This window comes from Heterocephalus glaber, unplaced genomic scaffold, assembly GCF_053883595.1.
Source record: "Heterocephalus glaber isolate CG9 unplaced genomic scaffold, H.glaber_assembly_v1.0 deba00000071, whole genome shotgun sequence".
Taxonomy (NCBI): domain Eukaryota; kingdom Metazoa; phylum Chordata; class Mammalia; order Rodentia; family Bathyergidae; genus Heterocephalus; species Heterocephalus glaber.
The window spans coordinates 32,019,871-32,044,587 of NW_028258137.1; the positions used below are offsets into that span (position 1 = coordinate 32,019,871).

Consider the following 24,717-nt stretch of genomic DNA (forward strand, 5'->3'; position numbering starts at 1 on the left):
ATGACATACAGGATGAGAAACTGACTGGACATAAGCCTGTGATCATAAAACCAATTTTCTATATCACTTATTCAAATATCTTACTGGGGGAGGGAGGAGGGCAACTGAGGAATAATACAGGTAGATATATTTTAGATTTGATAAAGCTGAGCATAAAAGTTTTTCATGACATTCAAGTAAAAGGGCTATTCCTGACATCTCATCTCTCTAAGCCAGGACAAAGATGGTACTCAGTGTGAATCAATATGTGAACTCCCCAGTGCTCCTTAGCAAACTTTCTACTGAGCTGACCAACAAAGCAATGCATCCAAATGGCGTCTGTCAAAGAAAAATACATATGATTAAGATCCTCAAAAAATAAGCTTGCCAACCACTGTGCTCTCTCTATCCTCCCCATTCAACCACTCTCACCCTCCCACCTTTCTACATACCCCAGATGTCAATTTTAATATCTAGGAGGTTCTTTCATGTGAATGTATGATTCAACAAAAGTCGAAAGAAGCTGCTGGATTCAGCAACATTCAAAAGCAAGCAAATTAGTAACATGTGCTATTTCAGTGTTTGCTGTATCAGTGGAGGACAGCAGCAACTATGGCCTCAACAACTGTGTCGTAGTATTTGTTCCAGGTGCTGAGCCTCCAGGAATCCCATCAGTTACTATACCACAGTTACTCTCCTTTGATTTTCCTTGTGCTTTTTTGTTAGGCCCTCAGCAATATGGTAACAAAGCCATATCATTGTTTTGTTTTTTTGACTTTCTTTTGTAAATGAAAGGAAGAGCTCATGTGATTATAGCTCTAATAATTGTAGAAACTGTTCCTGAATACTTGTGGTGGGGAGCAAGGAAAGAAGCTGAATGAGGGCCCTGCTCTGCTGTGTCTGGTTGTGTAAGGCAAGATGCTTCACTGAATGAAGCGCCTGCGTGCTTGGAGACCATTAGTTTCTAAGTATGAGTAACCTAAATAGGTGCCCTGGTTTCCTCCTTTCAGCTGAACAAAGGCCAGACACACTCATTTTACCATATTCATTGTACAGGGAACTATTCAGTGCAAGAAGTACCAGTTGCCTCCAGGTCATGAAATAATACTAAAAACTTTATAATCATTCATTGATTTAGTTTTCAGCATACTATATCATTTGGATCCAATGGGAGCATAAAGAGCTATTTGTGAGGTCAACCACGGTACAGACAGATGCTGACATGCTATTGATGGCAAGGTGGAAAGAAATTGCTAAATACAGCAGATCAATACCTCGTTTCACTGTTACAGCCTTCTGCAGACATAAAATATATATCTTTACAGCTACAAAAATAATAATAATGAAAGTGGGAGATAAATGCTTCCCTCAAGGTAAACTATTTGATTAGCTAAGGGCAAAGGTGACAGCAGCAGTTACACTAAAGTAACTTTATAGTCTTAAATAAAAACAGGAGGAAGAGCAGTAGATGAAATGGCAAAATGAATCGGGACACTAGGTGGTTCAAACATAACTCTTAAAAAACACAGTGATAGGTAATGGGCCGCCAAAATATAAGGTTTTCTTATGGCTACAGAAACAGTTTCTCAGTTCCCTGAGACCTATTCTGTCATATGGTTTTACTGAAAACATTTCTGATCAAAATATTTTCTACTGTCAATAAAGAACATAGCAAGAATCAAGGTTAAATAAGTATTCTCTGAAGTAAAACAAAAGAAAAAATTCTCAACTTCTAGTCTACATATGCTTCTTTTTGACAAGAAATATTGAGAGCCAACCATGTTTTCAGCATATTGCTAGACACAAAGAATAAATTTACAATGTGTATTTTACCACAGGGATCTTATAATCCCCCTAGGGAAAAGAGAATTACATTAAAAACTAATAGACATAAGCAATAATAAAATGTCAAATTTAATATGACCAAATGGCAAGACAAATGGTACTATATACCACTAAGTCAACCATACATATCTACCGTTTGTACCAAACATTTTTTTAAATATTATTTTATTGGTTCATTTTAGGTATACAATATAATGACATGCATCATTGGAAATTTGCACCTTTACATAATCTCTTTTGGTTCTTATTTTTCCCCTTTCCCCTGCCCTCCCATCAACCCCTCCATCCCTTCCTATTTACAAAGACTTTGTTTCCATTTTTTAATTTTCTCACATTAATTCCATTCCCAAACATTTTGATAAAAGAAGTAAGATTGCTAGGACAAATGAAGGGGAAAATCCTGAAAAGCTTCATAAATGTGGAGAGACTTGAGAAAAGTCCTCAAAGATTGGTGGATCTAACACAATACCATCAAATTAGTTTTTCTCTGATGAAACTCTTTGTAAATCTTTGGAGTTTGAGCTTTAAATAATGTAGTAGAGCACTCTGGGAGGCTGAGCCAGGAAGATCACAAATTCAAGCCCTGCCTGAGCAACTTAGCAAGATCCTGTTTCAAAATTAAAATTAAAATCAAAATTAAAAAACAGAAAAAGGACTGGGCATGTAGCTCAGGGTGAAGGCCCTAGTACCAGCCCCAATACCACACCCAAAAAAAGTAGCAGAATTTAACCATCAAAATTTAACCATCAAATTTAACCAACAAATATCTGAAATATAAAGTCTAATAGAAATCTTGAAAAGCAATATCTTTATTTTCAAAAAGTTACAGTTCTTCCTGCTGCAGTGAATAGTTTAGTAGGGTAAGAGGGGTGTTGCACATTCATACGCTCTACCCAAAGTCACAATGCTAAAATGTCAACAGTCATGTGAAATCCTTCAGTGAACAATATTCTGAAAGAGAATGTTAAATACACAGGCAAACATTATCGTTCTGCATTTGGATATAGTTTAGCAATTCTCAAAAACCTTGTTATTCTAACTTCTTAGATAGCATTCATTTTCCCAGAGAACTTGGGAAATCTCAAGTAGAAGATATTTGATACAATACCACCCCTCCGTACCAACAAACAAAATAAAAGTAAAAATAAAACTCAGTGCAAGAGAAGCAATGAAAATGTAATTATAAAGGGAAAGAATAATCATATTTTTTTCTCCAAACAAAAATAAAATTAAAATAGCTGCTCTAAGAATTACAAAATGGGAAATGAAGTTGTATCAATCAATTTATATCAATTACAGTAGCTTATCAGCCTATACTTTGGGAACAAGAGTATGTCTCCAGCTTTCTTCTATGGAAGAAATTCAATTGCACCTCAAGGTTTATATCATAGGCTAAGCATGTAACACACTAACTGTGTGTTGATCTATCTGTCTAGGTCACCTCTAAGCAACACAGTCCTAGCAATATGGTTGGGGGCTAGGGGGCTGGGTCTCAGTACACTCAGGGATCACTCGGTCATGGGCCTTTAAAAAGTAGGTCTTAGAAAACATTCAATCAACAAATACTGCGTATCCGTCAACAAAGTTCTGTGCTAAATATTTCAGAGGACACAAGTTTTTTTTAATAGTTTCTGCTCTTAAGAAGTTGCTAGTTGATGGATTTAACAAGAATACTAAAAGCCTTCATATTGTTTTTACACAGGGCCTTGTGCATGATAGACACGAGCTCTTAACCCTTAGCTATGCCTCCAGCCCCTTAAATCACACTTATATCTACATAACAATCTTAGTATTCAAAGTTCTTTTACATTCCTTATCTTTTGTTAACAACAAATCAGATCAAGCAGAGAGGGAAGTTGATAATGATCCCCATTTTACAGATGAAATATCACAGAGATTAAAGGGCTCATCCAAAGTGATGATTTGAAAGTGGCATTCCTGAGTGTCAGTGTCCTGACTGCCAGTGACATGTTCCTTCCACCACAGCAAGCCACACCTGTTAATATGTGGAATTCACTCAAGAAACATTAGTTCTGCCTATTGTGTTCAAAACTGTCCATGTACTGGGGTAGAAAGATAAATAAAATACAGTCAGTATAACTAACAAGGGATAAAGATAAGGAAAAAATCATTACAATACTGAGTGACAAGTGCTGCAAATTGCTCCAGGAACTCCAAAAATAAGATTTTAAGATTTTGAAATATTATCTATACAAACAAAAAAGAATGAAAACAAAGTATTCATCTCAAGAAGTTATCAAAAGAAGCTTAAACACATCAAGGCAAAACAACAAAAATAAAGTAGAAATGAATGAATGAGAACACAAATTAAAGACCTAGTTTAAAGAACTTAAATAAACTACCAATAAATATAATCTTTTAGGGAGAGAGGTATTGGAGGTTGAACCAGGGCCTTCACACTAAGCTATACTCCCAGCACTATTTTATTTTTTTACTTTGAGACAGGGTCTCACTAAGCCACTTAAGTTGCCTGGGCTGGGGTGGAACTTGCAATTGTCCTGCCTCAGACTCCCAGGGTGCTGGGACTCAAGGCATTCGCCATCACACATAGCCAAATATAAACCACTTTTTAAAAGGAGACTTAAATAGAGAGAGTTCTAATTTAAAAGTGGATACAATTTAAAAGGAAGTATAAAATGTAATGGGGGTACATTTTGGCAGTACTGGGGATTCACACTGAGTTACATATCTAGCCTATCTATCTATCTATCTTTAAATTTTGAGACAAGGTCTCACTAAGTCACTAAAATGCCCCAGCTGAGCTCAAACGTGATCCTTCTCCCTCAGTCTCCCATAAGGCTGGAATGATAGCTGTACACCACCATGCTCAGCTGTGAAATTTCTAATTGTAAAACTATGCACAATTCTATACTAGTAAACCAGAAAATGTTATGTCATATCAACATATCTGCAGATCTTCATTTCTGAGAAACTATAAGGGCCAAAGTGTACTAGTCAAGATGAAAACTAAATAAGGCTGAAGAATGTAGTTCAAAGGTTTAGTGCCTGCTAAGCATGCAGGAGGCCCTGGGTCAATCCCCAGCACCACCCCCTCAAAGCAACAAAAAAAAATCTAAATAGAAATGATATTAGAAAAGTCATCCAAAAATTATCTTCTTCAACATTATATGAAGACTTTTACAAGATATTTCAAACTTCCAGGAGACAAACATTTCTAATACACTGTAATGGTTTCAGGCTCAAAATGAGAAGGAAAACTGCAATTCATTTTATGATACCAAAACCTGACATAAGAAGGCACAAAAGGAATGTTTTTTACAAAAAGAATGCTTTACAGTGGACCCTCAAGACTGCCCTGACAAACGAACAACTTGGGTTAATTAGATTAATGGAAGATTCATCTGGCTCTTGTTATCTATAGTGTGTACCTAGGTAAACATCCAGATCTCAGCTGTATTGACTTAAAACCAACTTGAGTTACAACCAGCCCTCAGGAACTGATCGAGTTCATAAGTCAAGGGTCCACTGTATTTACTTTACTGCCCTCTACTGTTAGCCTATCCTTTAAAGAGCTTTACTGGGCTTTAGCAACTACAGTTTGAATTATGACCACAACACACGTGTTAAATATACCTTATTCTAAGATTCAGGTATACCCCCAGGAGGTATCACCTTTAGCTTCTAAAAGAATCACCACTACAGACTCATTTTACTTTGCTAAATAAAATACTAAAAAGATTGAATTCAGCAGTATGTTAATGTAACCAAGTAGGATTTACCCCAAGGAACCATTATTAGAAACTCTATTAAATAAATTACGGCCAGGGATTTAGCTCAGAGGTTTCGCCACCTGCTATGCAAGCACAAGGACCCAAGTTCGATCCCTGGTACCAAAAAAAAAAAAAAAAAAAAAATCCTTGGTTAAATAAATGACAGTCTGTTAGTAGAAATAAAGATGTTATCCTGTAAACAGATGTCAAAAAATAATAAAATTCAATGTCAGTCCCTTAAAAAAAGTTTTAAAAGTAAACTAAAGAATCAGAGATTACTACCAACAGCTATGAATATATTAAATTCAAGGATCCCAAAATGTAACTATTAAAGGTATGGCTGTTATTGCCATTGCCGTTTAGAAGTTTTAAACAATATAAAACGTTAAGGAGAGAGAGAATAACTACTGAAAAGGGAAAGGCCAAATTATCTTTACAAAAGAGTGGATTACCTAATATATATTTTAGAAGCCAAAGAAAATCAACCAAAATATTAGAATTATAAGAATGCATTCTGTGAATACATCTCAGATGAAGTACAAATGGCCAATAAATACATGAAAAAATGTTCAACATCACTGGCCATTCGAGAAATGCAAATTAAAACAACACTAAGATTCCATCTCACTCCAGAAAGAATGGCTGCTATCATGAAATCAACCAATAACAAACGCTGAGGAGGCTAGGGGTGGGGGTTCTGGAGAGAAGGAATCCTTCCACGTTGCTGGTGGGAGAATAAACTGGCACAACCACTATGGAAATCAGTATGGAGATTCCTCAAAAAACTAAAAATAGAAATTCCATTTAATCTAGCTATTGTTCTAGGCATCTCTCCAAAAGAGTTAAGGACATCACACTACAATGATGTATGGATACCCATGTTTATAGAAAAACAATTCATAATAGGTAAATCTTGGAAGCAATCTGTATGTCCATCAATAGATGAACAGATAAAGAAAATGTGGTATTTATACACGATGGAAAAGAAGCTTGAGTCATCCATCAGAAAATGGATGCATCTTGAGACCAGAATGTTAAGTGAAGTAAATCAGACATACAAGCTTAAATATCACATGGTTCCTCTTATATGAGAAACTCAATATATAAATAAAGTGTAAAATAAAAGACAGCAGGGAAAAACAAGTTATTGTAATCCGGCATGGACAATGTATCTAAAAGTGTACTTTGATTTAGTATAATTGTCTTATGTGTTTTATGTTTTTCGGCCTGTTAGTCTGGTTGTTAATCTATATGTATAATAATTAACTTTATAAGGACTTATAAATAAATAAATCTGATACTGGCAAAAAAAAGAGGGAGATGGAAGGGAAAAGGAAAAAAAAGAATTGAGATGTGCTATGTACATGTACCAATTACCCACAGTGAAATGTAATCATGATGTACTGCAAACATGTACTAGTTAAAAATTATAAATTAAAAAAGAATGCATTGTGTATGGTGGCCAAGTATAAAAAGAGCACACACACAAACCCTTCTTACATATCAATTTAAAAACAGTACTTTTAGGCCCAGGGATTTAGCTCAGTGGTTCCAGCGCCTGCCTCACAAGCACAAGGTCCTGAGTTAGATCCCCAATAACCAAAAAAAATTAAATAAAATAAATAAAAATATAACTTTTAAATATCCCATTTGTAATAGTAACCAAAAAAATAAAAAATGTAAAAAGGAATAAACTCAAAAAGTAATAAAATAATGCCTAAAGAAATAAAATTACAAAGCTTTCTGAAGACCATAAAAGAAAACTGAAATAAATGTAAAGGCAGGTGGTATAAGAGAAACTACTTGCTATAAATATTTCAGTCCTTTCCAAATTAATTTATAAATTTACTGAAATAACAATTATAATACCAAAGGTATGATGAGGCACATGGGAAAGCTTGAAAAGGTGATTTTTAAATTTATATGGAAAAAATTGTTGTCTTGGCAAGAAAAGAACTAAGGAATGTTTGGAAACAGAATAATTCTATGGCCTTGTATTGCCAGATATTGAAAGGTATCATAAACTATGGTAATTAAAAAGTGTGTCAAGAACAATAAACAAAATAAAAAGTTGATCCGAGTATTTGAGTATTCAAATCAGTCTGTAAATATTAGTCAGTAATGTAGCAGAGATAACTGGCGAAGCATTTGGGAGGGAACAGATCTCTTCTACACCAAATACCAACTAAATTCCAGATGCATTATAAAAATTACATGAAAAAATTAAAACATAAAATAACTAGAAAAACAGATATAAATGACCATTGATCTAATGTTTTGGGTTTTTTGTTTGTTTATTTTGTTTTGTTTTTTGTTTTGGGGGCGTTTGGGGGTAGCAGGGATTGAACTCGGGACCTTGTGCTTGCGAGGCAGGCAGCAGAACCACTGAGCTAAATCCCAGCCCACCATTCATCTAATGTTGAGGCAGTAAAAGCATTCCTATACATAAATGATACATGAACAAAACTTTTGAATAAAATACAGAAGAGTAAAAGAGAATAATCAAACTGGGAAAAGTACTTTCATTATATGATTAACAAAAGCCGATATCAATAGTCTTATAAATCAGTAAGAAAAGACAAACATGATAGCAAAATGAACAAAGACTATATGTTTTCATTGTTTTGTTTTGTTTTTGTGAGACAGGGTCTCACTATGTAACCCTGGCTAGTCTCGAACTCACTGTGTAAAATAAGCTGGCCTAGAAAGCCTGATTTTTCTGCAACAACCTTGCAAAAATGCTGAGATCACAGCAGGCACCACAAAGCCAGGCCAAACAAATGCTGTAAATCCACAAGAACTATATTTGGCCAATAAACACTATAGGAAATTCATCCAAGTATAATAATTAAGAAAATACAAATTGGTCTTACAATAAGCTCCTATTTCTCCAATTTGGCAAATATTTTTTGTTTTATGATACAGTAATTCCCTATTTTAGAAAGGATGTACCAAAAAAATTCTCATATATTACTTTTTAGACTGTCAAATGCCAACCATGAAGGTTATGCCAATGAGGGCAAATAGCTTTATGGTTGTTAATTCATATAATTTGCTTTCTTTTTATTTAATTATGGAAAATTTCAGAGATTTGTGTGCAAAATATTCACTAGCTGGGCGTGGTGACACATACCTATAATCTCTGCTACTCAGGAGGCTGAGGCAGGAGAATTGCAAGTGCCAGGCCAGCCTGGGAAATTCAGCAAGATCCTATCTCACAATTTTTTTAAAAAGGAGGGTGGGTAAGATATAGCTCATCATTGTGAGTACCACAAAAAACAAAAGAAGTTTACTAAATGATAATCTATAACAGGGGAGGAAAATCCATATGATAAAATATTATTTATTGTAAAAACATGAAAAAACATTCGCAACATACTGTATACTGTTTTAAGTTTTTAAAAAGCAAAGTAGAAAATATATACAATTCCAATTTTTGCCTAAAATATATTTTGTATAAATGTAGATCATAAAAATATTTCAAATAAAATAGGAATCACACTGCATGTTGTATATATACACAGCTACATATAACAAACATAATAACAATATTCTAAACAGGACACAAATATAAAGTAACCATGGTTATCTCTGAAGAATTATCAAAAACTTTTTTTCTGTTTGGTATTTTTCTGGTTTTTTCTAAAATAGATTATTATATAACCAGAAAAAATATTGTAGGTAAGAAATGCTTTACTACCTTATACCATACACACTGGGGTTATACATTTATAAAGCTGGTTCAATTCACATGTGAAAAATAATTTCATTACTTTACAGTCATATCCATGGTAATAATAGTTAACATTTACATAAGTCTATCACTATTCTAAATGCTTTACATATATTAAATCATTTAATTTTCACTATTATTATTATCTTCATTTCAAAGATAAAGAGTGAGGTTTAAGGAGATCAGGTGACTTGCCCAAGACTACTCAGCTAATAAGTAGCAGAGCTAGAGAAAAAACAGGGCTCCTGGCTCCAAAATCCAGGCGCTTAAGCACCACAGGTTACTGTTTCTTCTGATAAATTACCCTCTAAAGCAATAACACAGGTTTATAATATAAATGCCATATACAATAAAATAATGAATATCCTCTTTAAAGCAGTCTCCTTGGGAAAACCTATACATAGCCAAAGGTGGTCACTGATCAAAATATTTTGGAAATCCTTCCTTTGACTGTCCCCAGCGGGTAGTAAGCACGTCTCCTAGGAAGAAAGAAGAGATTTCTTTCAAGTAGCTAGAAGTCATTCTGAAGCCTTGCTTAAGGCATGATTTTGGAAACACAGCAACACAAACTGATTTTACTATGGCACCCAAAAGATATTCACAGTGGATTTTACCATTTACTATACTGCATTACCATAATTATTTGTTTACATTACTATCTTGCTACTGAACTGAGGTTCTTATAGCAAAGGTTATGTTTTATTTATCCTTGAGTCTCCAACCCATAACACAAGTCATGGCACACAAAAAGTACTAATAAGCACTCCTGAATAAATTCTACAGTGAATGCCATACAAATGCTTTCAGCAATGTCAGTATATTAAAATAAATAAAAATCCTGCCACAAGGGCATCTGAGACTATAAACAAATGAGCAGAAAAGGTATTTGCAAAGAGACTACAATGAAAATGAGAGGAAATTTTATGGAGCAGTTCCAAAAATTCTCTCAATAGGAAGGAAGATAGAAATCAGTTTTTAACAGGTCTTCTTAAAATAATGTCCATGTGTAGTCATTTCTCACAAAACACAAGGGGGGAGTAGATACGCCTCATTGTCTACAAAGCAATCTACTGAAGCACGGATGCAGAAATAACCATAAACTTTCTCAGACAACGATGCAAAAGCACATCTGCTACACAGAAGACACCAGGATGCATCCTGCCTATGAGCTCAATCAACAAAGCACAACCTGGTGCCTGAAATATAAATCAAAGAACCTTACATCCCTGGTACTTATTGACATTTGCTACCTACAAATTTCTAATATGTGCAAGGTGGGCCTATTTTTATTTACAGCACAAACCACAGACTGATTGTAAAACAAGTTGCTTAATAAATCCAGAGGAACATAAAACACCAGCATAACTCAGACAGCAAGATAGACACTCACTCCTTAATTAAGTGGGTGATGTTCTGCTTAAAACAAAAAGACAACCCTGGGCCATAGCTAAGATTAAGCACTCAGTGTTGCAAAGGAAACGCCAGCCATTTTCAGGGCAAAGGCTCTAAATCATGAAAAATAAACCATCTAATAGTTTGTATTCAATAGTAAGTAGACAGTCAGGACACAGACTGATTTGGATTAACACATTTTCAGTTATAACAAGTAATTTTACAGAGGATTAGTATCTTGATGGTCTGATCAATATGAGGCACCGCTGCTATTATAGATGAAGAGAAAATTGCCCCTCTGGTAATAAAGTGTGCGTGTCTTCGTTCTCCTTCATTTGCCGAGTCCATTACTGTAATGGTTCCAGCATTAACAGCTGGGACAATTTAAGCAGCAGGGGTCTGATGAATTTAGATGCTGGGAACACTGGCCACTCATCCTTTCCTCCCTTTCAGTCTGCATATGCAACTCCCCTGCCTGGCTGTAATTCCAATACAATGATCATGTTTTATGAGAACAATGACCACTATTTCCCAATTATTGTCTCATTAATAGTGTTACCAGCCAATAATGTGACTAAAACAAAAATAGCTCGCAGCACATTGGCTGCTGAAGTGGTAAAAAACTGCACACTATTTACCTAAATAACAAGATTGACGTGACAACAGGCTACAGTCCACATGAACTGTAATGTTTGCATTCGTTTGCCTGGTGCTGGTCTCATATTCTCAAGAAAAAAAAAAATGTTCATACTAACAAAAAAAAAAATTCATCAATATAATTTTCCATCTCTATTTCAAAAAACAGCAAACTGGAAAACAGTGAGATAATGGGCTGCTGTACCTAGAAATAGAAAATCCATATTAATGCAACCCCGGGACTTTAATCATGCCCAAATCAGCAGAGTGAGTTAAGGTTGCGACATCAACCCGTTTTATATTATTATCAGAGAAATGCTGGCCCTTGAGGCTTAGCCTTAAATGATCCAGACACTAAATGAGGGTGCCAAAGGGCAGACTTAGGACTAACAGAAATCAGAGCGCTGAGTTTTCTGATCACAAACACTTAGGAAAACCCTCATGCAGTGGCAACAAATCTCCTCCTCAGACCAGACACAACCCAATTTAGTCCTTCAAACTGAGTTTTTCACTTGATTTCTACCAGCTATGAAGGCCAGTTCTTGAACAAAATGGAAAGCAAGGTCATTTTTCAGACAGGTCACTGACAAAACTACAGACTAAAAATGAGCAGATTAGCAACAGGACAGATGCTTATTACATAAACAAAAATGCAAGCCTAATAGTTAAACTTGTAGAATCAGAATAGAATGGTGATTACTAGAGGTTGAGGAGGAAGAAATGGGAAATTGCCAATCAACTGGCATGCAAGCTAAGTGCTAAAAGATCTGCTGAACAACATAGTGTCTATAGTTAATGATACCTTCTTAAAAATGTGTTGAGAGTAGAGCTCATGTTAAATGTGCTTATACTACAATAAAATAATTTTTCAAACTGCAAGCCTAGATCACCTACTCAAAGCTTGGCTTTCAAACATGTGCTTAGCCTTGCAAACATGCCAGGAACAAATGTTTGGAAACAAGTCCCTACCAATGCAAATCTTCATCTCCTGAACAGGTCCTGACCCAACCCAGGAGTTCTCAAGATTCCTCCCAGCTTACCTTGTGAAATCAACCTGTTAGACAATTTGATAAAATAATACAAAGCTAGTTTATAATAGAGTAAATCAATTAACTTAGAACTCTATATTCATGTTCTCTAAACTGTGTCTTTTCCTTGAAGTTCCAAAAATACCATTTTAATGATAAAATTCTTCTAGAAGTCAGAAAGTCACACTTAAAAAAAAAAACTACCATAAATAACAACAAAATACACTAAACCTAGAAGCTAAACAAGAGTTTTAAACAGAAAGAATTGTTGACTGTTGCCAAAGTATGTGTATGTTAAGTAATTTAAAACCCACAAGTACCCAACCATTTTCCATTATTTCTTTCAACTTTCAGTTCCATTTTTATTAGAGAGCCTATTTACCAGTATTAAATGATATCCTTTTAAGCATTCATTCATTTGATAAATATTTATGAAATATCAATGTGCCTACCAAAAAGTTAAATGCTAGGAATAGAATGGTAAATGATAAAACTTTAAAAAAAAAAACCTCAAAACCCACAATCTCTGATTTTTTTGAGCATATAATCTAAATGCCAAACCTGCATTGCAAAACTCTACTACAATAAATCTAACCAGTAGCCAGGGAGCCAGTATCATCATTATTAAGGGTCACATGTATCATGTATCAATACTGGAGGGTCTCAATCACTCAATCTTTCTTCCAACAGATACTTATTAATGTCTCCTGTGTGGAAGACACTCCACCAGGTACACTGGAGAGATAAAAGGATGAATTAGACACAAATGCTGTCCTGGGGAAGCTAATGTTTGTTCAAAGTGTCTAAGACTTTTTTTGAATGTCAAGTTTAGTTTTCAAAACCACCACTAGCATAGTAAAGAAACAGACCTAGTGATAATACAAAGTAGTAAGAATACACCTTTACTCTGTGGTTTAGCTAATTAATTTTCAAGGAAGGCATTTAAAGTAGTTAAGAGTCTATGGTCAAATAAGCTAACCTTTCTTCCATTTACAGAAGGCAGTAAAACCTACAAAATAGTGATTAAAGACTCTTACTACACTAGAGGAGAGATTAAGCAAAAGATAAAGATAGATTGGTAGAGACAGGCACAGTAGAGTCCTTCAGGTGAGGTTTTAATTTTTTTTAAGTCTTTTGGTCATTGGGCATAAGATTGTGAAATGTACTTTTGGTGCTCAGACCTGTTTCCAGACTTGAACAGCTGCTAAACCCTTAGGATCACAGGAGTGATAAGGGAAGTCTTTTGCATATTAATAAAATGACTGGTGTCTAGAAGCCCCTAATAACGTTGGGACATAGAAAATAATACCCCAAAGTAGAATTTTTTGTCATGCTGAGTATTCTGAAAAAAAAAAAAGAAAGTATACCAAAAGACTACAAACCTGGAACCAAGATGTCTCTGATCTCCTGCCCTATCGTTTGTCCTTCCTTCTACCCTGAAGCAAATCAAAACCCTCAATTACTCTTCCCCAAGGTGGGTCTCAGTAACTTGAACCCCTTTACCCAAGACAAACCATAAAACCTAAAAATATTACTCTAAACTTGCCCTACTTTTCTGTGTAAGAGCAAGTCATAAAGAAATTCTCTGACTTACCTAGTCTGATAAGAGATCATTAAAACCATCATTTCAGAAGGGGTCCTGACCCACACCTGGTAAGAAAGAATGCTACACAGAGAAGCCAAGAAGAATCTGGACAGACCTTGATAAATTTCTCCCCTCTTCACTGTATTACATTAGATCACATTGTTTTGTCCAATCATATTTCTAAAAGGCTGTCCATTCTTCATCCAACCTAACCATAAGAATGGATAGCTTTTCCTAGACCTATGGGTCTTCATCCTGAAGGCTCCCAGATAAGATACAACTATGATTAAATATAAATTTATTATGCTTTTCTCTTGTTAACCTGTCTTTTGCTACACAGAGTTGTTGGCTGTGGCCATTATAATGAGAAAGGAAAAGTTTTACCTCTTTCTTTCCCTACAGTAACTTCAGGATAAAAGCTGACCTCAGGAAAGACTAAGACTAAGACTAAGTCATGATTAAAGAGCTGGGATTTTCTGAGCCACCCATCAACCTCAAAAGAGGGGAAGGGGACTGTAAAGTAAGCTGATAGCCAATGGCCAGTGATACAATCAATTACGCATATGTAATGAAGCTTCCACAAAAACCCAAAAGGAGTAGGTCTAGGAAGCTTCCAGATAGCTGAACCTGTTAAGGTTCCTGGAAAGTGACACACTTGGACAGGACTTGGAGGCTCTGCCCTGTCCCATACTTTACCCTATGAATCTCTTCCTTCAGGCTCAGATGTTTATCTGTATTGTTGGCAGTATCCTTTGTAATAAACCAATAAATATTTGTGTTTCCCCAAGTTCTGTGAACCATTGCAGCAAATTCATGGAAACCAAAGAGGAAGTCATGAAAATCCCAAATGGTAGCAAGTTAGTCAGAGTCACCGGGCTAATAACGTGGGCTTGTAATTGTAATCAACATCTAAAATGGGCATCAAGGGATGGGGATTTAGCTCAGTGGTTCCGGCACCTGCCTCACAAGCGCAAGGTCCCAAGTTCGATCCCAAGTACCAAAAAAACCAAAAAAAACAAAAAAAAAAATCAACAATAAAATGGACATCAGCGTTATGGGGATAATCTTTCAACCTATGGGATCTGACACTCTCTGATAGTGTCAAAATTTAATTGAATTAAAACAGTCAGTCATGACTACTGAAGAACTGATGGCTTTCTTGATGTGTGAGGAAAAAATCCTACACATTTGGTTACAAAAGTGTTCTGTGTAGGGCCGGGGATTTAGCTCAGTGGTTTCGCTGCCTGCTGCGCAAGCGCAAGGACCCAAGTTCAATCCCCAGTACCAAAAAAAAAAAACGTGTTCTGTGAGGGCACAGAAGACACTGACTTTATTTTTCCATTCTTACACTGGCCTACTACCAAAAATATCCTCCATTTAGTTTCCTAATTTACCATCAGATGAACTAATGGCATTATATAACCCTGCCCATGATAAAGGACCTCAAAAAAATACCAAATCAAAGCATAAATAAATAAAAAAGAGCAAATTAAAAGATAACAGGAAACAGATATTTTGCAAATGAGAAGGGGACCAAGAGATGGAGGGAAGGGAGAGGAAAAGGAAATAAAAAGAATTAAGATGTGTTATGTACCAACTTCCCAGATCAATGTAATCATTATGTACTGTAAATGTACTAATAAAAATAAACATTTAAATAAAAATAAAGTTACAGAAGATGGTGGCCACCATGAAGAAGGCGGCTACAGAAGAGGTCAATGTTACTTTCAAAGATCAACAAAAGATAAAAAAATTTGTGCGGAATGCGAGTAGAATCACAGAGCTAAAGGAAGAAATAAAAGTAAAAAAGAAACAACTCCAGAATTTAGAAGATGCTTGTGATGACATCATGCTCGCAGATGATGACAGCTTAATGATACCTTACCAGATTGGTGACCTTTTCATTAGCCATTCTCAAGAAGAAACACAAGACATGTTAGAAGAAGCAAAGAAAAATTTGCAGGAAGAAACTGATGCCTTAAAATCCAGAGTAGAATCAATTCAGTGGGTGTTAGCAGATTTGAAAGTTCAGTTATATGCAAAATTCGGCAGCAACATAAACTTTGAAGCTGATGAAAGTTAAACATTTTATAATACCTTTTTAAATTTGTTTAATAAACTTGAATATTGTTTAAAATGATAATTTCCCTTCAAATGACGTGGAAAGGAAAACTTTCTTTTTTTAAAGTTTTCATTTATTTAGTGGAAACTTGCCTATTTTCACGTCTTGCTTATTTATTTTTTATTTAAAGAGGACAGTATTCATCTATGTATTTTGCATAATGATTATATCAATTCTAGGGGCTTTATGTCATGTTATTAAAATCAATTAAACAATAAAAAAATAAAAATAAAAATAATAAAGTTACAAATCACAGAAAATAAGGTTAAATCACTTAATGGGCACATAATAAACTTTTATTGGCTTGTTATTTTATAACTCAACAAATCTTATAATTTGAGATTTGTTTTATTAAATGATATTAAGACAACTATTATCAAAACTAGAAGATATTTTTAATAATTTTATTTAAAACAACTAGGTCAGGGCAAAAAAAAAAAAAATGGAGGAGTAGGAATCAGAAAAATACAGGCTTTCTGGGACTTGGAATCAAGACACCTGCAACACAACAATTTGATTAAGAAAAACAAAAAATCTCCAGGAATTGGGAGGGAGTTGATACGAAAACTAAAAACTACAGAGAAGCTGGACAAACAGAGCACAATGCAGAGAAAAGAACAAAGCAGTCTGGAACTTCACCCTGGCTCCTGGGGTGGGGGATCTGTCTTAATGACATAAGGTATGGCTGTGGAGTCAGTATCTCCCAGGAGAAACAACAAACAAGCCAAGATTATCATAAACTACAAAAACAGCATGGGGTTTTACTCCAAAAGTGACTCCTTTTGTACATCAGGCTACACCTAGAGAAGAAACCAAGTGCAGCACCTGCTCTATGTTAGAGGGTTTAATCTGGAGCAATGTTGGGAAGGGGCTGCTTTAAGACTGAGCCACGGAACAATTTCACTTCAGGGTTTCCATTGTTACCCTATCACAGTTACAGGAATGATGGATGGCCACAAGAGACAGAGACAGAGAGGGTGCAAGCTAGACGTGAAAGTTCAAGCTCAGGCCCAGAGGAACATGGGGCCCTGCTCTCCATGGTGAGAAGCCAGGACCAGCATGTAAGGCTTTCAGAGGTGGATGAGTCTGAAAGTCCTGGCATTAAACCCAGCAATCTGCTTACATCCACCTACATCCAGCACAGAGCTCAGTGATCTCTTCATGCTTTCTCCATCTACCAACATGAGCAAGGACACACCTCAGCTTGGACAGTTGCCACAGCCTGGGGTGTAAAGACAGGCAGGGGAGAAGGGATGACAAATTCACATGTCATAAAGTTAGACAAAACTATGACTTGCTGGATTCCAAGACTGCAGACCCTCATTCAAAAATAAAGAACACATTTTGATGGAACCAGTTCCTTTTTTTGAGGAGGGGGGATATTTTTTCCTTTTAATTTTCTTTTTCTTTTAATTTTTTTTCTTTTTCCTTCTTTTTCTTGTTTGTTCTTTTCTATTACTTGTATTAACACATTCATGATGGGGCCATAACTCATATGTCTCACTGGAAGGCTCTGATTTGAACTTGATCATCTGATGTTATACGGCTATCCCGTGTATATTGTTTTATTAATATAAGACACTAAAACAAAAAGCATCATTACAATTTCACAGCTAGATTATTATAAAGCTCAGTGGTAAATTTTTCTTTTATTATTCATTTCTTGTTCCTTGGTGGTCCTTATCTTCATTTGGGGTTGTTTGTAAGTAACATATAATTTTTATATACATACATGCATATTATAACCTATTCATTTTTCAACTTTAAGAGTATTTCAATTTTGTAAAATTTTTTTCCTCATTTAGAGTGTCAAATACAGAAAATGGACTAGATGAATTTGTAATTATATCTTACCAGAGGAAAAGGTCATGACCCATCTATTAATCTTCAGATGAAGATAAATTACAGTTAGATGAATGTAATCTTGTAGCCAATACATTCAATGAATAGTTCAGATTTGGGTATGAATGAAGATCAAGAGGAAGATAACAAAACTGATAACAGAAATGTTACAGAACCTGAACATATGAAACTTCGAAACAAGGAACTTCTAATAAGAAATACTAATTGCAGTGATTCTTTTGTGTGTATAAATTATTCATATCCAATAATATACTCAAAATTATAGTTGTAGAAACAAGCAGATATGCTGTACAATGCAGCTTAAGAGCAAAAAGAAGAAAATACTAGCAATGCTGGGAAGCTGTTACCATTAGAGATGAAAATTTTATAGGTATATTATTAATTACAAGGATAGTACCATTACCTGATATTAGATTGTATTGATCTGGAAGTAATATTTATGCCAAAGGACATCTAAAGAATGCCATGCAATGTGATTTTTTTTTTGGCTATTTTAAAACTGTCTACATTTCTCTGACAACACCAGATGCAAAACTGAGGATCCCTTGAATAAATTTAGAAAAATCATGGAAAAAATTATAAGTTCACTCAAGAATGCAGTAAAACCTGGAAGAAACATAACAGTAGATGAAAGCATGATTTTATGGAGAGGACATCTAAGTTTTCATCAATACATCAAAGGAAAATGGCACAAATATGGGACAAAATTATATAAATTATGTTTGCCTAATGGTTATACCTATGATTTAGATATCTTTACTGGAAAGAGTGCAAACTCTTCAATGCATGAGCATTCTTATTATGTTGTTTTGAAATTAATGAACAGCTTATTATTTGGACACTGCACATATATACATGTAGTTATTATTCAAGCACCATATAACATTAGCACAAGAACTTTTACAAAAAGAAATTATTATTGCAGCACAATACAGCCAAATTGAAAATTTTTTAGCAGTACAAGCAAAGACAAAGCAAAAGCACAGCAAAATCATAAATTTTGAAAATCAAACTGGTATAAAATTTGTTAAATGAACTGATAAAAGAACCATATGTCTGTTAATGACTTGTAAAAAGTCATACATACACACTGATCAAAGGAAAACCTGAAAACATAAAACCTGATCTTCTCTTTGATTACAATAATGCAAAAAGAAGGCATTGATTTAGCAGTCAGATGTCATATTACAGTTCTTCAAGGAAACCATTAAAATGATATAAAAAACTGTAATACAGCTAATTTGTGGTAAACCAGCAATGGGGTGCTCATCAGATTTCCATGTTAAAATTTAGAGAATTAGTTATTGATAAACTACTAACCAGTGAAGAAATGCCACAGGCACAAATTACTCAAAAAAAAATCATTTTATAGAAGCTTATTTAGAATCAGCAAGAAATGCACACAAGTAATGTACAGAATGTTATTGAAAATTATCTAAAAAAACAGGTGCAACTGTGGCCACAAAAAAGCAAAACACATTATGAAGTTTTGCACAAATCAGCCACCTATATATGTTTTAAAGAAATTCACAATATAAACTTCTTTTAATTTAATGAAATAAATTTGTTCACTATTATAATATTTTAATTAGTATGATTAGTGTTAATTTTTATATTTGGGCAGTAATTATTCAAATTCAAGCAACTAAGTAGATTTGGTCCATTTATAGACTTTTTATTAATTTCACAGTGGACCCTCAAATAACAACCAGCCTGACATAACCTGGATTAATTAGGTTAATGAAGATTCATCTGCCTCTTGTTAGCTATAGCATGTACCCAGGTAAACATCCAGATCTCACCTGTACTGATTTAGTTACAACCAGCCCTCAGGAACCAATCGAGTTCGTAAGTCAAGAGTCCACTGTATTAGTAAAAAGACCAATAAAAGTGATTAGATCTATTTGTACCACCAGTGGTACAAGCTACCTGATAGCAGAGTCATGCATGTATCACCACAAACTGGTGGGAATGTGTTAATTTCCATTTACTCCTGAATAGTCTCCTTTATCTCACTTTTCTTATATTTCATTGCTTAATTTTTCAAATTTTGTTTCTTTCATTCTCGTGTTCCCTAACCCAACTCTCTTTATTAGTATAATCATAAGGTTTCATTAATATTTAGATAGCTAATTACCTCTATGCTTTCACTGTTGAATTCTTTTCCACTGTTCGTGGAAGTATAGTTGTATTTTTAAAATATTTACTGTAATCAATAGTTTGTCTTAGTGTTTACACTACAATTCTAGATCTCTTTTCTACTGTTAAGGGTGGTACATTATTGGTTCTCATGGTATGTCAATAGCCAGTTTGCTGTTGACCCTATTACTGTTGCTGATTTTGTTGCTATTGTCAGGGTGGCATAGTTGTTATTCATTGGTTTTCTCTGTATGCCATATCTGGAATGCCTTTGTGTCATTAACAACACTGTGGTCCATTTCCAGAGAACTGATTGCTGGACCAATTACACTGCATCCTCTCCCACAAAATTAATTGAGGTCATTGGATCCTGGGACAGAGGGAAAGGCCTATAATTACCCACTCCCAGGGTAACTAAACTAAATAAAAAGATAGTCATACTAGTGGAAAAACTCCACTGTAACTGACTTACAAACCTCAGCACCCACACAAAATACAAACATGAAAAGACAAGGCACTAAAACACCTCCAAAAGTTCCCAACTCCCCTAAATCTGATACATGGGGCATATCAGAGGGAAGAAATCAAAACCTGCATGGCTTAATTATTTGACATGTTAAAGAAGGAGAAAAAAGTACATCATAAGTGATCAGCAAGCTCAAAGAAGATATAACTAAACAGATAATGGACTTAATAAAATGATCAATGAGTTTACAAAAGACACAAATAAAAAACTAGCTGGGCTAAACAAAACAAAACATGAATGATCAGTTCAGGAAAGAATTAAGACTCCAAGAGAAGGTACCAAAAAGAAATCAAGATGATTAAAATTTCTATTGAAAGTATGGGCAACAGAAGTGACTGATGTAAGGACATAGTGTCAGAAAGAGATGACAGAGCTGATGTCAGTAACCAATTACTTAGCCAGATCTTAAAAACAATAAGAGAAGATGAAAAATAGATCAAACAAATGCTAAATGATGCAAAGAAGACTAATCAGTGATGCACTGGAATTAGTAAATAATTAGAAGATGGAACAAATTGCAGAAACAATAGCAGAAAATATTCCAAATAAAAGAATTTAACGTATAGATATTTATGACATATGAACCTCAAGCTCTTTCACAAAAGAACTTCTCCTTGACACACCACAGTTAAAATTCCTGAAGTCCAACCAGGTCAAAATCTTTAAAACTGTTAGAGAAAAGCAACAACTCACCTATAAAGTTAATAAGCCCATTAAAATTACAGCAGACTTCTAAACACAAATGTAAAAGACCAGGAGAGTTTGGAGGGAAGAGTTTTAACCCCTAAAAGAAAACAACTGCCAACCCAGACTGATATATTCTGTAAAACTAGTTTTCAAAAATGATCAAGAAATAAGGTCCTTCCATGACAGAGAGCACTTTAAGAAATTCATGATCACAAAACCAGCACTCTAAAAAATTCTCAACGATAATTCTGAAAGAGACAGTGAAGCCAACAATGCCAAAAGGTCTAATAGAAGGAAAATACCAGGCAGAGTGAGCAGTTAAGCAGAAGGGGAGCCAAGGGAATCAGCAACAGGAAAACAGTAGAGTGACAGGAATAAGTCAATACCTTTCAGTAATAACTCTCAATGAATGGACTCAATTCCCTAATCAAAAGAAACAGATTGGCAGAATAGATTTTTAAAAACCCTTCGACCAAAAAAAAAAAAAATACAAAGAATCAATAAATCAGGAGTTGGTTCTTTGAAAGAACCTTAGACAGTCTTACCAAATAAAGACCCAAATCAATGCACTTAGAAATGGAAAAGGAGAAATAACAAAAGACAAAATCCAAAGGATTCTTAGTAACTACTTCAAAGACCTATACTCCAATAAATTGGAGAATTCAGAGGAAAAAGATGGATAAATTCCTAAATACATATAACTTGTCAAAACTAAATAATTTTAAAGCCCTGAGTAATCCAATAACAGGCAATGAAACTGAAGCAGTATTTAAAAACCTACCAAGGAAAGCCTGAGATCCAGTGGATTTACCATTGAATTCTACAAAAATTTCAGGGAAGATTTAACGACAATATTCTTCAAACTCTTCAATGAAACTGAAAGGGAAGGAATACTCTCAAAGTCATTCCTGGAAGCTGACTTTACCTGGGCTCCAAAATCAGGACACAACCAGAAAAGAGAACTACAGACCAAACCTTCATGAACATAATTGCAAAAATCCTCAAGATACTGGCAAACAGAATGCAACAAATATTCAAAAAGTTCATACATCAAGATCAAGTAGATTCATCTCAGGAATGCAAGGATGGTTTAACGTGTGCAAATCAATAAATATTGTACATCACATAAACAGAGGCAAGGACAAACACCTTATATGATCATCACCATAGACACAGAAAAAGCCTCTAGCAAAGTCCAACATCCACTCATGACAAAAACCCTGAAGAAAAGCTGTATAGAAGGGCCTTATGGCAATCTGATAAAAGCTAACATCACATTAAATGGGAAAAGCTGAAAGCTTTCCCTCTAAAGTCAGGAATAAGACAAGGATGTCTACTATCTCCACTCCTATTTAACACAGTACTCTAAACGTTAATGAGAGCAATCAGGCAAGAAAGAAATAAAAGGGATATGTATACAAAAGGAAGAAGTCAAATTATCATTATTTGCAGATCCTCTACATAGAAGACCCAAATAATTTACAAAAAGACTAGAATTAACAACCAAATTCATACTATAGAAAGATACAAAATCAATATTCCTGTACACCAATAATGAAATCACCAAGAAAGAAATTAGGAAAGCAATACCATTCACAATACCATCAAGAAAAATTAAATACATAGGAATTAACCTAACCACACAGAAGTAAAAGCCCTCTACTACAAATACTACAGCACTCTGAAAAAGAAGATTGAAGAGGAAATCAGAAAATGGAAAAAAATCCACTGTACCAGGATAAGCAGAATCAATATTGTAAAAATGGCTATACTTGCAAAATTACTACAGTATATCTATTTCACTCAATCCCAATCAAAATACCAATAGCATTCCAACAAAACTAGAGAAAAAAATACTAAAATTCATATGAAAACTACAAAAGCAATCCTGGGCAAAAAGACCAAAGCAGAAGGCATCACAATCCTAGATTTTCAGGTATATTACAAATCCATGGCAATAAAAAAAAACAGCATGGGGCAGGCACAAAAACAGACATGTGGAGCTGGGGATTTAGCTCAGTGGTTCTGCTGCCTCCCTCACAAGCAAGATCTAAGGTTGATCCCCAGCACCAAAAAAAAAACCAGACTTGTGTATCAGTGGAACACAAAAGAGATCGAGAAACAACCTCAAGCACATTCAACTATTTGGTCTTTGACAAAGGAACCAAATGAAAATCTAGTGTGCAGAAGACTGAATTTACGTCCATACCTCTCACTATGTACTAAACTAAAATCAAAATGGATCAAGGATATAAATATGAAAACAGAAACAATCTGCTAAAAGATAAAATGTAAAAATCTTGAAGACATAGTTGGACAAGAAATAGCATCAAAAATCAACAAATGGGATTATATCAAATAAAAACCTTCTACATAGCAAAGGAAACAACCAACAGAGTGAGGAGACAACCTACAGAATGGGAAAAAATTTTTTCCAGCTATTCCTCAGACAAAAGATTAACATCTAGAATACAAAAAGAACTCAAAAGAACAACAGATATGAACAGACACTTTTTATGAAGAAGTACAAATGACCAATAAAACATGAAAAAATGTTCAATATCACTGGCCATTAGAAAATTAAAACAATACAGAGATCCTCTTATTCTAGAAAAAATGGTTATCATCAAGAAATCAAGCAGTTCAATGTGTGTCTCTTGTCACTCACTTTTTGCTTGGATAATTTTCCTGCCTTCTGCCTGCAACAAACTATTTCTCCTCTGCAATGCCCCTCTGACATCCACCCTGCCTTATAGCCAGGTGATTATGGACTGCAACCTTTACAAAGTTGCTGAGGAACAGAGCTGCACCCACCAGAGAGGAAGAGAACCTTCCGGGCCACCAGACCAGGACCACTAGAGCCAAGGAACAGAGCTGCCCCCAGCGCAGAGGAAGTGAACCTTCTGAGCTGTGGTAACACCGCTCCCAGCACTGGGGAGAACAGCCCCCAGCCCAGAGGTGGTGAACCTTCTGGGCCGCCATGCCACTGCCCCCAGCACCATAGACGTGAGCTGCATGGGTGCCAGCAGCACACATCCCCCAACCCCATTGAAATGAGAAGACACTTAAACAAGTCTCAAAACCAGACTCAGATCACCTGAAGCAACACAAAAGAGAAACAAGATAGAAAAATCTGATGCACAACCAACTGGACTCCCTGAACTGGCAACGAAAGTAGATCTGGAAAGAATGAACTCAGAAATAATTTCTCCAATAACAGCAGAGATTGTGCCCATAGTGCAAGACATGATTAATAAATATAGAGAGGACACAGATAAAAAAATGCAGCAGCTGAGGAACTCGATCAAATCCAAATACAGGAAAAAACTGGAATTCATTAAAGAGATGCAAACAGATTTCAAGGAGATTAAAAACTCTATTGAAAATTTATGCAGCAAAATGAGACAATGTGAGGACAGAATTTCAGATA

At 35.1% G+C, this 24,717-nt stretch overlaps 1 protein-coding gene and 1 pseudogene across 2 annotated transcripts in view; one reads left to right on the forward strand and one right to left on the reverse strand.

The window, feature by feature from the left end:
* Window positions 1-24,717, reverse strand: part of Fto (FTO alpha-ketoglutarate dependent dioxygenase) — a 399,271-nt gene that overhangs the window by 362,584 nt on the left and 11,970 nt on the right. The window lies entirely within an intron of this gene.
* LOC101699690 (prefoldin subunit 4 pseudogene) lies at window positions 15,629-16,086 on the forward strand (annotated as a pseudogene).